Below are 14,903 nucleotides of genomic sequence, written 5' to 3'. Positions count from 1 at the left end.
CCTTCTGCCTGATACCCAAGATGCTTCTGCAGCTTTTGCTTCATCCCAAGTACAGCTATCGCTAGCAGCCCTTCTTTTTCTCTCTTTACTTCAGTTAGGGATATGATTGTTACTTTAAACCCTGTACAAGACTGTCCATCCATTCCATCCTGACGAAGTCGACCATCTGCAGTTGTTGCTCGGTCAGGGTAGGCACTAAATACCGTTGCTCGTTTGGGTTTTACCAAGAGCTACTTCAGAGGTCTTCATCCCCCTCTAGATCAAGCTGAAGCCAGGCTACTAATCTGGGTCATTGGTCGACTCAACTACCAGAGGCTGGGTCCCGCGGGCCTACGTAACCACCATAGCCTAGCTGTGCCATGGCACCTTATTATATCAGCGTTTTTAATACCCGTCGTGCCACTGAGGAACTCCCTCGAATGTTAGGCTGGGAACAATACCGTCTCGGAATTTCCGAGTGTAAGTACTGGAGTGTCTCCGGTCTATGATCCAGGGAATACAGCGTCAATAATCAGTCGTTCCCGATAGATATGGTACATAACCGCGTCAGTAAGGGCCATGAAATTCTTCGCGTACTTTGTAACTCCGAAATTTTGACCCGTCCTGTTAAACACACAGCAGTAAACTAATTGAGGAAGGATTTCACACATCTGCTGGCACTGATGGGTCAGGCTGGACCCACGGTACTGATGCTGGGTCAGCCTATCACACATCTGCTGCTGCTGTTCTTCGGTCAGTTAGTCGGACATCTTCAACATCGTCATCACTTGAACCAGATTCAACTCCGAATCCTGATTGCTCCCCAGCCATCTGGTCCTGGCTCCTGACGTTCATGCATCTTGGTCTCCATTCATCCCACACCCCTGACATCAGCTGCCGCGTTACTCTTTTATCATTTCATGCTGTGGGTCCTTCTTGTGGAACCAAATGTCTGTGGGTTAATGTGAACAAAAGAGGCTGCGTAATTTAAGACCTTAAACATAAAAGTGAGCTTTGTTAAAAGGACGAGTAGTAGATATTGTACATTTACAATAAAGGAGGGTTACTACGTGGTCTTTTTCTTACCTAAGATCAGTGAAGTCATCAGGACCTATTTCGTAGTCTTAGATCAGCAGGGACATCACTGACGGTCTATTCCATAGCCTTAGATCAGCAGGGACATCACTGACGGTCTATTCCATAGCCTTTAGATCAGCAGGGACACCACTGACGGTCTATTTCATAGCCTTAGATAAGCAGGGAAAACACTGACGGTCTATTCCATAGTCTTGGATCAGCAGGTACATCACTGACGTTCTGTTCCTTCCTTAGGGTTTGAAGCGTAAATGGCAGACAGAAGAGAACACAGTAACTAGGGTTTAAAAACCACTTTCTTAGAAGAAAATGGTAAGCATCTCGAACGCGTCTGGCAAGGACTGTAGGGTCTTTGGTGTCAGGTTTAAGCACGTAAGTGCAATGGGCAATTTGATGTGCTGCAGATCACCAAGATAGCATACAGTACCTGTTCTCACCTTAGTGTACTGTGGGGAACATACTGACAAGAGTGGCATAATGATATACGTATATATCTCGAGTACACAGAGAACTCTTAAAGGTGTTGCAGAACGGCTTTAGTGGCCAACAGGGTGGAATAATGAAATGGTATGCGAAATAATATGCCTTTTATCAACGACATAAGTAACATCTGTCATACAGAGTCACATATGATGTCAATCAATTAAACCTAAAGGGCCACGTGAGTTATTGGAAGTTAATATTTGCTACGTCTTTGAAAAGTAGTTTATTTTTAGTTGAATATCATTCCAAGTGTTGTACCGTCTTCTCGGATCGAATCCCTCTCGACCTAATGATATTTTTTGCATCATTTCGAACTCTGTGTAATTCCAAGCAAATGTTAATTTGGTAACGGGCTGGTACTCTCAGAAAAAATGTAACTTCCTGGTATCCCCCCCGATGACTTTGATCTGGGCCCTGACTGTGTTAATTCGGAGATGATGAGGGGAAAGAGCTGATAAGAGAAATTCAACTAGACTGCAACTATCAATGGTGAATGAGAAACCGTATTGAGCGGGGAGTATGATGAAGTTGTCTTACCCAACAGGGCCAACGCCTGAAGCCACGGAGGATGGCCTTCGTTAGGGTGATGCCAATGGGCAAGATGAGTGCAAATGGTGCAGCTATTAGGGATGGAAGACGTGGAGCAAGAAGACTGGCAGAGGGTAAGACGCACAACATGTAGGAAACATGGGAGACATTCTTCGGCGACTTAAAAAACTGTATTATTTACTCTCTAATTCAGCAACTCACTTTTTCTTACTAATCATGTGGAGTATGATTAAATAATTACTGCATAATCAGATGAGGAAGTCTGGCTCGAAACAAGTTGGAAAATGTAACGAAACTGGTAGTAATTACTTTGCTAACCTACACTATGTAAGCAGGAGTTAGTGAGCGGTGGTCTGAGGTGCGGCCGGCCCGCCTGGTTGAAGATGCGATCCTTCGACCAGAATCTGAACTGAACTGGCAGACACCAGACGAGAACCAGAAGTCATAGATGATTATTATCTATATCAGGAAATGGGTTAAAGATAGCAACGAGAACTTGAAATATTTTTCTGGAAATACATTGTCAAAACTTGTTGAGAAGAGATTCTTGGTCCTCGCATTTAGTCTTTTATCACTACTTTTTGCCCAGAATTCATATGGAGGTATTATATTCCTCACACCCATACTATTTTGTTTATTAGGCTTCTGGAATCAGGTAGATACCATGTTATCTGTTGTTGCATAGGACACTTGCTTCCCCTGTCCATGATTATATATGTATATATTTACTAAGTGATGCTTTATTTAGTAATACGTAATGAAAACTCACGACATTCAACAGAGGTAAACGGAAGTCAGATGATAAAGATGGTTTAGTTATTCTGATGGTAAGGGGAAGCCCTCTATATAAACAGCCGGACGTAACAGATAAGATTAAATACCATCAGTTCTGCAGCGATTAATGATTATCAAAACTCAAGTATTCAATCCTAAAAACTACAATTATCCTAATCAATTCTTCCAATAACCAATTGACTAGCATGAGAAATACATCTAACGTAGCTATGGATCAAAGATCATTTTTGTTTTCTTTGATGGCTATTGTACATTTCTTTATCAATGAACTGAAGGGGGAGACATAAGTAATCTATCAGCTCCCCTGAAGACTTGCTCTAAAGTTCCTTCAGATAACTATGTATTTTGTAGGACTTCTAATGTCTGATTTCTTTTAAGTAACAGATTTATACATTCAGACTGGGTGTGAGGACACAACCAGCGCAAAAAGAGACAAATTTGCTTTGGGCAACAACGCCTGCAGGGGTAAGTGAGGTTGGTGACTAGATCCTTGGATAGCGGCAGTCATGCATCGGTTAATGGTTACAAGTGATCTGCAGTTTGCAAGAAATGAATTATAGTTCGTTGATGCTACTAGAAGCTCAGTAAAGAGACAGATGATCTCAAAATAAGGCTTCGAGCGAAAATTACTCTTCAAAAATTGCTTTTAAATTTCAGTGGCAAGCATCTCTGGCAGGGCCTCTTGCTCCAGGCGTAGCAAGATGCCAAAGGTCACCAGAAACGTGTAACTCCGTGGAAACATGCCCATAAGACCTCAGCCTTCATTATAAGTATCTATTAATATGAAATTTATTGTATGAAATATAGGATGAAGATATAAGAAATAACGAAAGGAAGTCATTAAAAAGGTATTGGTGAACTGCATTTCACTAGGGACAACATGAGGATTGGAAAGAAAATCCTCACGGACGTGGTGAAGGATGAGGGCAACTCGCAAGCACCAATGATGAGAGAAGACGTTAAACCTTTTGGTGATGACAGAGACACTGAGGCTGCGAGAGGGGAGACAAGTGAGGCGGATCAAACTGCTTAACTATAGGGAAAGTAGATTCCCTGAGACTGGAAGTGAGAGGGGGTTGCCGAAGACGACAATACGGAAGCTGGTGTGGCAGAAGGCTTGGCTTAGATGAACGTAAACAGAGAAATAAGGGAGAACATTAATGATCTGCTGAGGATAACAGAGCAGAAAGGAGCTATGAGCTCGTAGTTTGTAAGGACACTGACGGGTAGCGCTTCGAGGTAAGGGAGAGCTTGCAAGATAAGGTGGAATGTAAAGACCTGACAGAACACCACTTGAAAACTGCTTGATACATAGAAGTTCTGGTCAGGTAAGATCACGAACTCGAACTGGAAAGCAATAGGCCTAATGGGGTTTTGGGGAGGCCAAAATTACTTTGAAAGTAGGATGTACAGGAATTGGGAAGAGGAAAAGAAAATTCTGGGGCATATTTTGGAAATTCGGGGCATAACGAGAACCGTTGAGTTCCCGATCTTCGCCATCGCAGTGGCTGGTCGTATTTCAATTCCTTTTATGTCTTCCTTTGCTTAACATACGAGTTCCTGGCGTGGCCTTCATTTTAAGCGGACCATCAGTGGATTTTCGTTCACATTCTTAATCACAGTTACTGACCGCTAAGCTCAGAAATTCTCCGGCGTAAGCCAAGATGTTAAAATGGGGTCTTCGCGAGTTGGCCTCACGGCGACTATGGTCTTCCACAGACCCTTCGCCTCAGTGGAGGCACTTTGTACACGTAGAGAGAAGCATCATCCCTGGTTTTGGTGCAAGAGTTACTGGGTCCCATACCTGGCACGAGCTGAAGCCTTAGTGGTTGCCAGAGCTGTGAATCTGTGGCTTAGCCAGATTTGAAGACCCAGTCACTATTTCTGATCGCCAGCAATGAGTTGGTTGTAGGCGTACAACTTTCAACAACCTACGAGGAAGGTTATCATAGTTTTGCAAACTCATTTTACTACTCTCTCTCTCGTGTGTGTATTTCTAACAAACAGAAATGACCCAATATTTTGAAATATCTAGAAATGTACTGTGATGATGAGCAGCAACAAAAGCAACTGTTATAGTATGAGAGAAACTAATATCAATATGGGGTATCATTATGAAATAAGACCATGTGTATGTTATTCACACATACATGACACAGACGATGGTTGGTTGGTTGGGATCATAGGCCTGTCAACTGCCAGGGTCGTTAGGGCCGTTAACAACACCTAAGCAACAGTCACCAACAGAAGGATCATTACCACTTTCCTCAGGTGTTGATGATGATCGTAAGGCTACATACACCCCCTCACCGTGTGTATAAGACCCATGATAAGTAACCTCGTATCAGAATTTATTGTATCAGAATTTAGGAATTATCTTTTTTAACATCTCAAGGAAAATCAATCTAGGCTTAACTTCACGTAAGGAATTTTCTAATTAGAAAATGGAGTTTGTGATTTCTTTACGGATTTCGTTTACGTATTACGATACAGTTTTCTGTATGATGTCGTTCACCGACCCACATGCATGTCCTTTTATCTATGAAACAGGAGTTGTGGGAGTATGTGATAGAGTGTAAGAAAGTAAATTCTAGATTAATATGGGTAAAACTGAAAGTTGATGGAGAGAGATGGGTGATTATTGGTGCATATGCACCTGGGCATGAGAAGAAAGATCATGAGAGGCAAGTGTTTTGGGAGCAGCTGAATGAGTGTGTTAGTGGTTTTGATGCACGAGACCGGGCTATAGTGATGGGTGATTTGAGTGCAAAGGTGAGTAATGTGGCAGTTGAGGGAATAATTGGTATACATGGGGTGTTCAGTGTTGTAAATGGAAATGGTGAAGAGCTTGTAGATTTATGTGCTGAAAAAGGACTGGTGATTGGGAATACCTGGTTTAAAAAGCGAGATATACATAAGTATACGTATGTAAGTAGGAGAGATGGCCAGAGAGCGTTATTGGATTACGTGTTGATTGACAGGCGCGCGAAAGAGAGACTTTTGGATGTTAATGTGCTGAGAGGTGCAACTGGAGGGATATCTGATCATTATCTTGTGGAGGCTAAGGTGAAGATTTGTATGGGTTTTCAGAAAAGAAGAGTGAATGTTGGGGTGAAGAGAGTGGTGAGAGTAAGTGAGCTTGGGAAGGAGACTTGTGTGAGGAAGTACCAGGAGAGACTGAGCACAAAATGGAAAAAGGTGAGAACAATGGAAGTAAGGGGAGTGGGGGAGGAATGGGACGTATTTAGGGAATCAGTGATGGATTGCGTAAAAGATGCTTGTGGCATGAGAAGCGTGGGAGGTGGGTTGATTAGAAAGGGAAGTGAGTGGTGGGATGAAGAAGTAAGATTATTAGTGAAAGAGAAGAGAGAGGCATTTGGACGATTTTTGTAGGGAAAAAATGCAATTGAGTGGGAGATGTATAAAAGAAAGAGGCAGGAGGTCAAGAGAAAGGTGCAAGAGGTGAAAAAGAGGGCAAATGAGAGTTGGGGTGAGAGAGTATCATTAAATTTTTGGGAGAATAAAAAGATGTTCTGGAAGGAGGGAAATAAAGTGCGTAAGACAAGGGAGCAAATGGGAACTTCAGTGAAGGGCGCAAATGGGGAGGTGATAACAAGTAGTGGTGATGTGAGAAGGAGATGGAGTGAGTATTTTGAAGGTTTGTTGAATGTGTTTGATGATAGAGTGGCAGATATAGGGTGTCTTGGTCGAGGTGGTGTGCAAAGTGAGAGGGTTGGGGAAAATGATTTGGTAAACAGAGAAGAGGTAGTAAAAGCTTTGCGGAAGATGAAAGCCGGCAAGGCAGCAGGTTTGGATGGTATTGCAGTGGAATTTATTAAAAAAGGGGGTGACTGTATTGTTGACTGGTTGGTAAGGTTATCTAATGTATGTATGACTCATGGTGAGGTGCCTGAGGATTGGCGGAATGCGTGCATAGTGCCATTGTACAAAGGCAAAGGGGATAAGAGTGAGTGCTCAAATTACAGAGGTATAAGTTTGTTGAGTATTCCTGGTAAATTATATGGGTGGGTATTGATTGAGAGGGTGAAGGCATGTACAGAGCATCAGATTGGGGAAGAGCAGTGTGGTTTCAGAAGTGGTAGAGGATGTGTGGATCAGGTGTTTGCTTTGAAGAATGTATGTGAGAAATACTTAGAAAAGCAAATGGATTTGTATGTAGCATTTATGGATCTGGAGAAGGCATATGATAGAGTTGATAGAGATGCTCTGTGGAAGGTACTAAGAATATATGGTGTGGGAGGCAAGTTGTTAGAAGCAGTGAAAAGTTTTTATCGAGGATGTAAGGCATGTGTACGTGTAGGAAGAGAGGAAAGTGATTGGTTCTCAGTGAATGTAGGTTTGCGGCAGGGGTGTGTGATGTCTCCATGGTTGTTTAATTTGTTTATGGATGGGGTTGTTAGGGAGGTGAATGCAAGAGTTTTGGAAAGAGGGGCAAGTATGAAGTCTGTTGTGGATGAGAGAGCTTGGGAAGTGAGTCAGTTGTTGTTCGCTGATGATACAGCGCTGGTGGCTGATTCATGTGAGAAACTGCAGAAGCTGGTGACTGAGTTTGGTAAAGTGTGTGAAAGAAGAAAGTTAAGAGTAAATGTGAATAAGAGCAAGGTTATTAGGTACAGTAGGGTTGAGGGTCAAGTCAATTGGGAGGTAAGTTTGAATGGAGAAAAACTGGAGGAAGTAAAGTGTTTTAGATATCTGGGAGTGGATCTGGCAGCGGATGGAACCATGGAAGCGGAAGTGAATCATAGGGTGGGAGAGGGGGCGAAAATCCTGGGAGCCTTGAAGAATGTGTGGAAGTCGAGAACATTATCTCGGAAAGCAAAAATGGGTATGTTTGAAGGAATAGTGGTTCCAACAATGTTGTATGGTTGCGAGGCGTGGGCTATGGATAGAGTTGTGCGGAGGAGGGTGGATGTGCTGGAAATGAGATGTTTGAGGACAATGTGTGGTGTGAGGTGGTTTGATCGAGTGAGTAACGTAAGGGTAAGAGAGATGTGTGGAAATAAAAAGAGTGTGGTTGAGAGAGCAGAAGAGGGTGTTTTGAAATGGTTTGGGCACATGGAGAGAATGAGTGAGGAAAGATTGACCAAGAGGATATATGTGTCGGAGGTGGAGGGAACGAGGAGAAGTGGGAGACCAAATTGGAGGTGGAAAGATGGAGTGAAAAAGATTTTGAGTGATCGGGGCCCGAACATGGAAGAGGGTGAAAGGCGGGTAAGGAATAGAGTGAATTGGATCGAAGTGGTATACCGGGGTTGACGTGCTGTCAGTGGATTGAATCAGGGCATGTGAAGCGTCTGGGGTAAACCATGGAAAGCTGTGTGGTTGCCTGGATGTGGAAAGGGAGCTGTGGTTTCGGGCATTATTGCATGACAGCTAGAGACTGAGTGTGAACGAATGGGCCTTTTTTGTCTTTTCCTAGCGCTACCTCGCACACATGAGGGGGGAGAGGGATGTTATTCCATGAGTGGCCAGGTGGCGATGGGAATAGATAAAGGCAGACGGTATGAATTATGTACATGTGTATATATGTATATGTCTGTGTGTGTATATATATGTGTACATTGAGATGTATAGGTATGTATATTTGCGTGTGCGGACGTGTATGTATATACATGTGTATGGGGGTGGGTTGGGCCATTTCTTTCGTCTGTTTCCTTATGCTACCTCGCAAACGCGGGAGACAGCGACAAAGCAAAATAAATTTATAAATGAATAAATATATTTTTTTTGTCACACTGTATACATTTACCATCAGTTTCATTTCAAAGATTTTCATAGATATTTTTGTTAATCTTTAAGCTCTGGAAATGAGAAAAGATTCGAAACGTCGATATATATATATATATATATATATATATATATATATATATATATATATATATATATATATATATATATATATATATATATATATATATATATATTTATTTATTTATTTATTCATTTTGCTTTGTCGCTGTCTCCCGCGTTAGCGAGGTAGCGCAAGGAAACAGACGAAAGAATGGCCCAACCCACCCACATACACATGTAAATACATACACGTCCACACACGCAAAGATATATATATATATATATATATATATATATATATATATATATATATATATATATATATATATATATATATATATATATATATATATCTGGGAGTGGATCTGGCAGCGGATGGAACCATGGAAGCGGAAGTGGATCATAAGGTGGGGGAGGGGGCGAAAATTCTGGGAGCCTTGAAGAATGTGTGGAAGTCGAGAACATTATCTCGGAAAGCAAAAATGGCTATGTTTGAAGGAATAGTGGTTCCAACAATGTTGTATGGTTGCGAGGCGTGGACTATGGATAGAGTTGTGCGCAGGAGGATGGATGTGCTGGAAATGAGATGTTTGAGGACAATGTGTGGTGTGAGGTGGTTTGATCGAGTAAGTAACGTAAGGGTAAGAGAGATGTGTGGAAATAAAAAGAGCGTGGTTGAGAGAGAGCAGAAGAGGGTGTTTTGAAATGGTTTGGTCACATGGAGAGAATGAGTGAGGAAAGATTGACCAAGAGGATATATGTGTCGGAGGTGGAGGGAACGAGGAGAAGAGGGAGACCAAATTGGAGGTGGAAAGATGGAGTGAAAAAGATTTTGTGTGATCGGGGCCTGAACATGCAGGAGGGTGAAAGGAGGGCAAAGAATAGAGTGAATTGGAGCGATGTGGTATACCGGGGTTGACGTGCTGTCAGTGGATTGAATCAAGGCATGTGTATGGGGGTGGGTTGGGCCATTTCTTTCGTCTGTTTCCTTGCGCTACCTCGCAAACGCGGGAGACAGCGGCAAAAAAAAAAAAAAAAAAAAAAAAATATATATATATATATATATATATATATATATATATATATATATATATATATATATATATATATATATATCTTTTTTTTTTTAAACTATTCGCCATTTCCCGCGTTAGCGAGGTAGCGTTAAGAACAGAGGACTGGGCCTTTGTGGGATATCCTCACCTGGCCCCCCTCTGTTCCTACTTTTGGAAAATTAAAAAAAAACGAGAGGGGAGGATTTCCAGCCCCCCGCTACCTCCCCTTTTAGTCGCCTTCTACGACACGCAGGGAATACGTGGGAAGTATTCTTAATCCCCTATCCCCAGGGATATATATATATATATATATATATATATATATATATATATATATATATATATATATATATATATATATATATATATATATATATATATATAGCCTTTTTCGCCCTTGCAGATAACGACCTCTTATTCCACACAGTCTTCAGTGCCTCCAGAACCTTCGCTCGCTCCCTCACCCACCCTATGACATACTTCCGCTCCATGGTTCTGTTTGACGCCAAGCCCATTCCCAGATACCTAAAACACTTACAGAACAATTCATTCCCATTACATTATAGAAACTGAGATATCATATGTACTATACCATTTTAGTGTACATAATTACCGAACTATTTCTTGATGTTTTGGCGAACATTCGTAGAGGCTTTAGCATACGGACTTTGGAAGGTCAACCAACTTTTGACGTGTGTGATGAGGGGTAACGATGACAACACACACACACACACACACACACACACTACCCGGAAGATAAACTTTTGTACGCAATGCTCAGTACAACTGATCGAGTGTGTTGGTGCTGTTACATATCACGCCCCTCACTTCCCGATCCCATGACTGCTTCCCCCCCCCCCCCCCCCCACACACACACACTGTTCAAGAGAAGGGCTGCCACGAGTGCACAACTCCCCGTTTAACAACAGCAGCTTTTTGTCAAGATTCAGGGGGCCTTCGTGGTGTAATGGTCTGCGTTTACTGACCGCGAGTTAACATGGTTCCATCTGGTGTTGGGTTCACACGGGTTCAAATCCTTGGCGCGGCATTGGGCCCACACCTAACCCAGGTGGTCATACTCTCCTCAGCATAGCTATACCTAGCATGGAAGAGAGAAGAGTGAGGGGTGACCTGATGACAACCTGAAGGATTTTAAATCAAGCTGGTGATGCAGACTGTGAACAGCTCTTCGAACAAGTTAGGGGTAGAACAACCAAAGAATATAACATGAACTTAATCAAGCAAGAAACTGTTTAAAAAGATACAGAAAAACAATTCTATGGTATGAGAGTGATGGATGAATGGGTAAGAGTAGTGGATGAATGGGTAAGAGTGATGGATGAATGGGTAAGAGTGGTGGATGAATGGGTAAGAGTGATGGATGAATGGGTAAGAGTGGTGGATGAATGGGTAAGAGTGATGGATGAATGGGTAAGAGTGATGGATGAATGGGTAAGAGTGATGGATGAATGGGTAAGAGTGATGGATGAATGGGTAAGAGTGGTGGACGAATGGGTAAGAGTGGCGGATGAATGGGTAAGAGTGGTGGATGAATGGGTAAGAGTGATGGATGAATGGGTAAGAGTGGTGGATGAATGGGTAAGAGTAATGGATGAATGGGCAAGTGTGGTAGATGAATGGGTAAGAGTGATGGATGAATGGGTAAGAGTGATGGATGAATGGGTAAGAGTGGTGGATGAATGGGTAAGAGTGGTGGATGAATGGGTAAGAGTGATGGATGAATGGGTAAGAATAATGGATGAATGGGCAACTGTGGTAGATGAATGGGTAAGAGTGGTAGAAGTCTGGATGACTGTTAGTGTGTGTGTGTGTGTGTGTGTGCGTGTATTCCGAACCTGGGATATTTCAAATACCTTTTTTTCAGAAACGTACAAAAAAAGTCATGAAGATAGTGCTGTAAATCACGCAGTCTTTTACTACATCAAAGAACCTTATCGATGAGTTAAACACGTCATATCTATATTTAATATCATAGATTTCCATCACACTTCTATCACATTCTGTATTTTTTCTCCGTTTTCTTTCTTGCACTGCATCAGGGTAGACAATATTGTTTGCTATCCTACTTGGTGCCCTGGTGGACATGGTTCTCACCGTCACCAACCCTGCAGCAGCCAGCGTCGGCTTCGTCAGGCTGAGACACCAGGAACTGGGAGTGGCTAACGTTTGTTGATACTCACGTCGGAGCCGAGTGAGTGTTGAACTGGAAACTGGAGGCGCTGGAAATGAAACGGCGGGGTCAGATGGGATGCCTGGGAGGAGGGATGTCTTACCCTACTGAATGGCCGAAGGCGTTCCAGCGCCGAGTGTTGGTGGGTCCAGAGGTCCTCAGAAGAACAGTGGCTCCACCGTCAATGTGGCATGACATCTGGTGGTGGTACATGAGAACTTGAGGAGGACTGTTGGGTAATTGACATCGTTACTGGCGTCTGGAACAATGGCAAGTGAGTCGTATTGTTTTGCTGCCGGCCAGACAACTGAGGAGTGAGGGTGTCGGTTTGTGGCATCAACTGCATCAGTCTCTGGCGCCTGGATGGTTCCTGAACACGGCCGTTCGTGGTCATGGCATTCATAATCGACATTCTGACAAACTGATTCTCTAAGTCCTTGAAACATTGTGGCAATCAGACCAGTCTCTTCCAACGAGTTCTTTTCATATGCAGAATCTGGTAGGCAGACTCTCCATATATATTAGTATAAGAAAAGAACAAGAATCAAATGCTTTGTTTAATCATGTCAAAAACTATGATCATTGTATTGACCGGAGTAATGCCATCTCAGTTGTTAACTCTAACTCCAGTACCCCGAGAAATATCATTAAATCTTCTATTATCAAACACACAAAGAATTGTTAGCATTAATATCAGTGTAGGTCTACACAAATTGGATAGCTTTATTGTTGACAAAAATTTGTAAACAATTCCCCTTCTTGTCCGCACGATAAGTTTATGATACGCTTGATGCCAGACCCGAACACACCCAACCTCCATTCGGGTAGTCACTTGTTTACCAAATGGCGTTCTAGCTACGTCTCCTCGTTGTATGTCAACTGACTGTTATATTTCTTTCTTGTATGTCCCCTGATGATATGATCATTACACGAAAGTGCACTTGGGAACTTATCGTGTTTCATTTCCCCGTGGACTCATATAGTTCGGGAATCATCTATTACACTACAAGAAGGTATCTGGCCGAGCAAGTTGAAATATGACTTTCAGAAACATGAACATCGCCCGTCTTCCCGGTTTAGAAAACGATTCTGATCGAAACTTCTCCCCAAAAGTTGCCCTACAGTTAGTGGTTAGCGGAGGAATGAAGACGACCAATTATCTGTCATGCAGTAGAGTCCGTGAGCTGCGCTTACAGTCCACACATCTTTGCTGGCAAGACTCGTCCTCGTCTTAAAGATTCACAAGTATACGGTGCTAGTTCCGTGAGTCTTTAATAAGAAAAGAAACTCGTTTTCTTTTCGAGATAGCGAAGCACAGATGCTTCTCTCCATCGACATGATGAGACACTGTTTCCCCTGAAGGGGAGCGTCTGCTCCGAAACTATGGGTTCATTATGGTCGAAGCCTCAAAATACCAAGAGCTGTGGGCAGGTCCTGCTGGATGATGGCTGTGTGTGGTGGTCCTGTGGATGATGTAAAACAAATTTTTATTAGATTTTCTCTTTTTTTTTTTTGTCCGAGAAGATGTCATGCTCAGCTGATAGAGCTGGATCATGCTGTCATACTCGGTGATGACGTCGTGGCAAGCTGTCATACTGGGTGACTGGGGTCGTGGCAAGCTGTCATACTGGATGACTGGGGTCGTGGCAAGCTGTCATACTGGGTGACTGGGGTCGTGGCAAGCTGTCATACTGGATGACTGGGGTCGAGGCAAGCTGTCATACTGGATAACTGGGGTCGTGGCAAGCTGTCATACTGGATAACTGGGGTCGTGGCAAGCTGTCATACTGGGTGACTGGGGTCGAGGCAAGCTGTCATACTGGATGACTGGGGTCGAGGCAAGCTGTCATACTGGATAACTGGGGTCGTGGCAAGCTGTCATACTGGATAACTGGGGTCGTGGCAAGCTGTCATACTGGGTGACTGGGGTCGTGGCAAGCTGTCATACTGGGTGACTGGGGTCGTGGCAAGCTGTCATACTCGGTGATGACGTCGTGGCAAGCTGTCATACTGGGGAAACACTTTATAACACGGTTTTGAACGAACTCCTTATCACAATTTGTATGAACACTTTCCATGAAGCAAAAAAGAGGATGCAGAATCTCACCTGAGGGGATCCTTTTCGTGGTATCTGACGGACTATTCAGTTGTCTTTTGTTTCTATACGTCGAAAGGATAAAGTAAGCCAATATCATGTGTTTGCCTTTCAAGGAAAGAGGGGAATAGATTGTATCTGTGGGTGCTTTTGCAGTGAATTCAGCACTATATTATCCTGTTAGATTCCCTTAGACTCTTAAGAGGTGTGTGTGTGTGTTGGGGGGTTGGGGGAGTTTGTGGCTGTTGGGGAGCACGATACTCTGGGGAGATGTAGGGGGTGATCAGGAAGTGGGACGCGGCAGAACGCAAGTGGTGGTACACAGGTGTCGTACACATGTCGGCAGCTTCGTTCCCTTCAGTCTTGTGCAGCCTCATCTGTGCCACTCTGGCAACACAGTTGAAAGGGGGCATGCCTCCCCTCTCTCTCTCTCTCTCTCTCTCTCTCTCTCTCTCTCTCTCTGTCCCCGTGTGGTTGACCTGCTCCAGTCTGGTGGTCGGGTCATTATCTTCCCTGGCTCCAAAACCAGGAAATACCAAAAGCTGTTTCATTTTCATATCAACATATACACATACATATACATATTACATTACTATACTTGAGCGCCGCTTCCCGCGTCAGCGAGGTAGCACCAAGAAACAGACGAAGAATGGCACACACACACACACACACACACACATATATATATATATATATATCTATATATATATATATATATATATATAATAATATATATATATATTATATATATATATATATATATTATATATATATATATATCTATATATATATATATATTATATATATATATATAATATATATATATAATAAATATATATATATATAGTAC

This window comes from Panulirus ornatus, chromosome 67 (assembly GCF_036320965.1).
Source record: "Panulirus ornatus isolate Po-2019 chromosome 67, ASM3632096v1, whole genome shotgun sequence".
NCBI classification, from domain to species: Eukaryota; Metazoa; Arthropoda; class Malacostraca; order Decapoda; family Palinuridae; genus Panulirus; species Panulirus ornatus.
The sequence above is the reverse complement of the archived record's forward strand: the minus strand, read 5'-3'. Positions refer to the sequence as shown.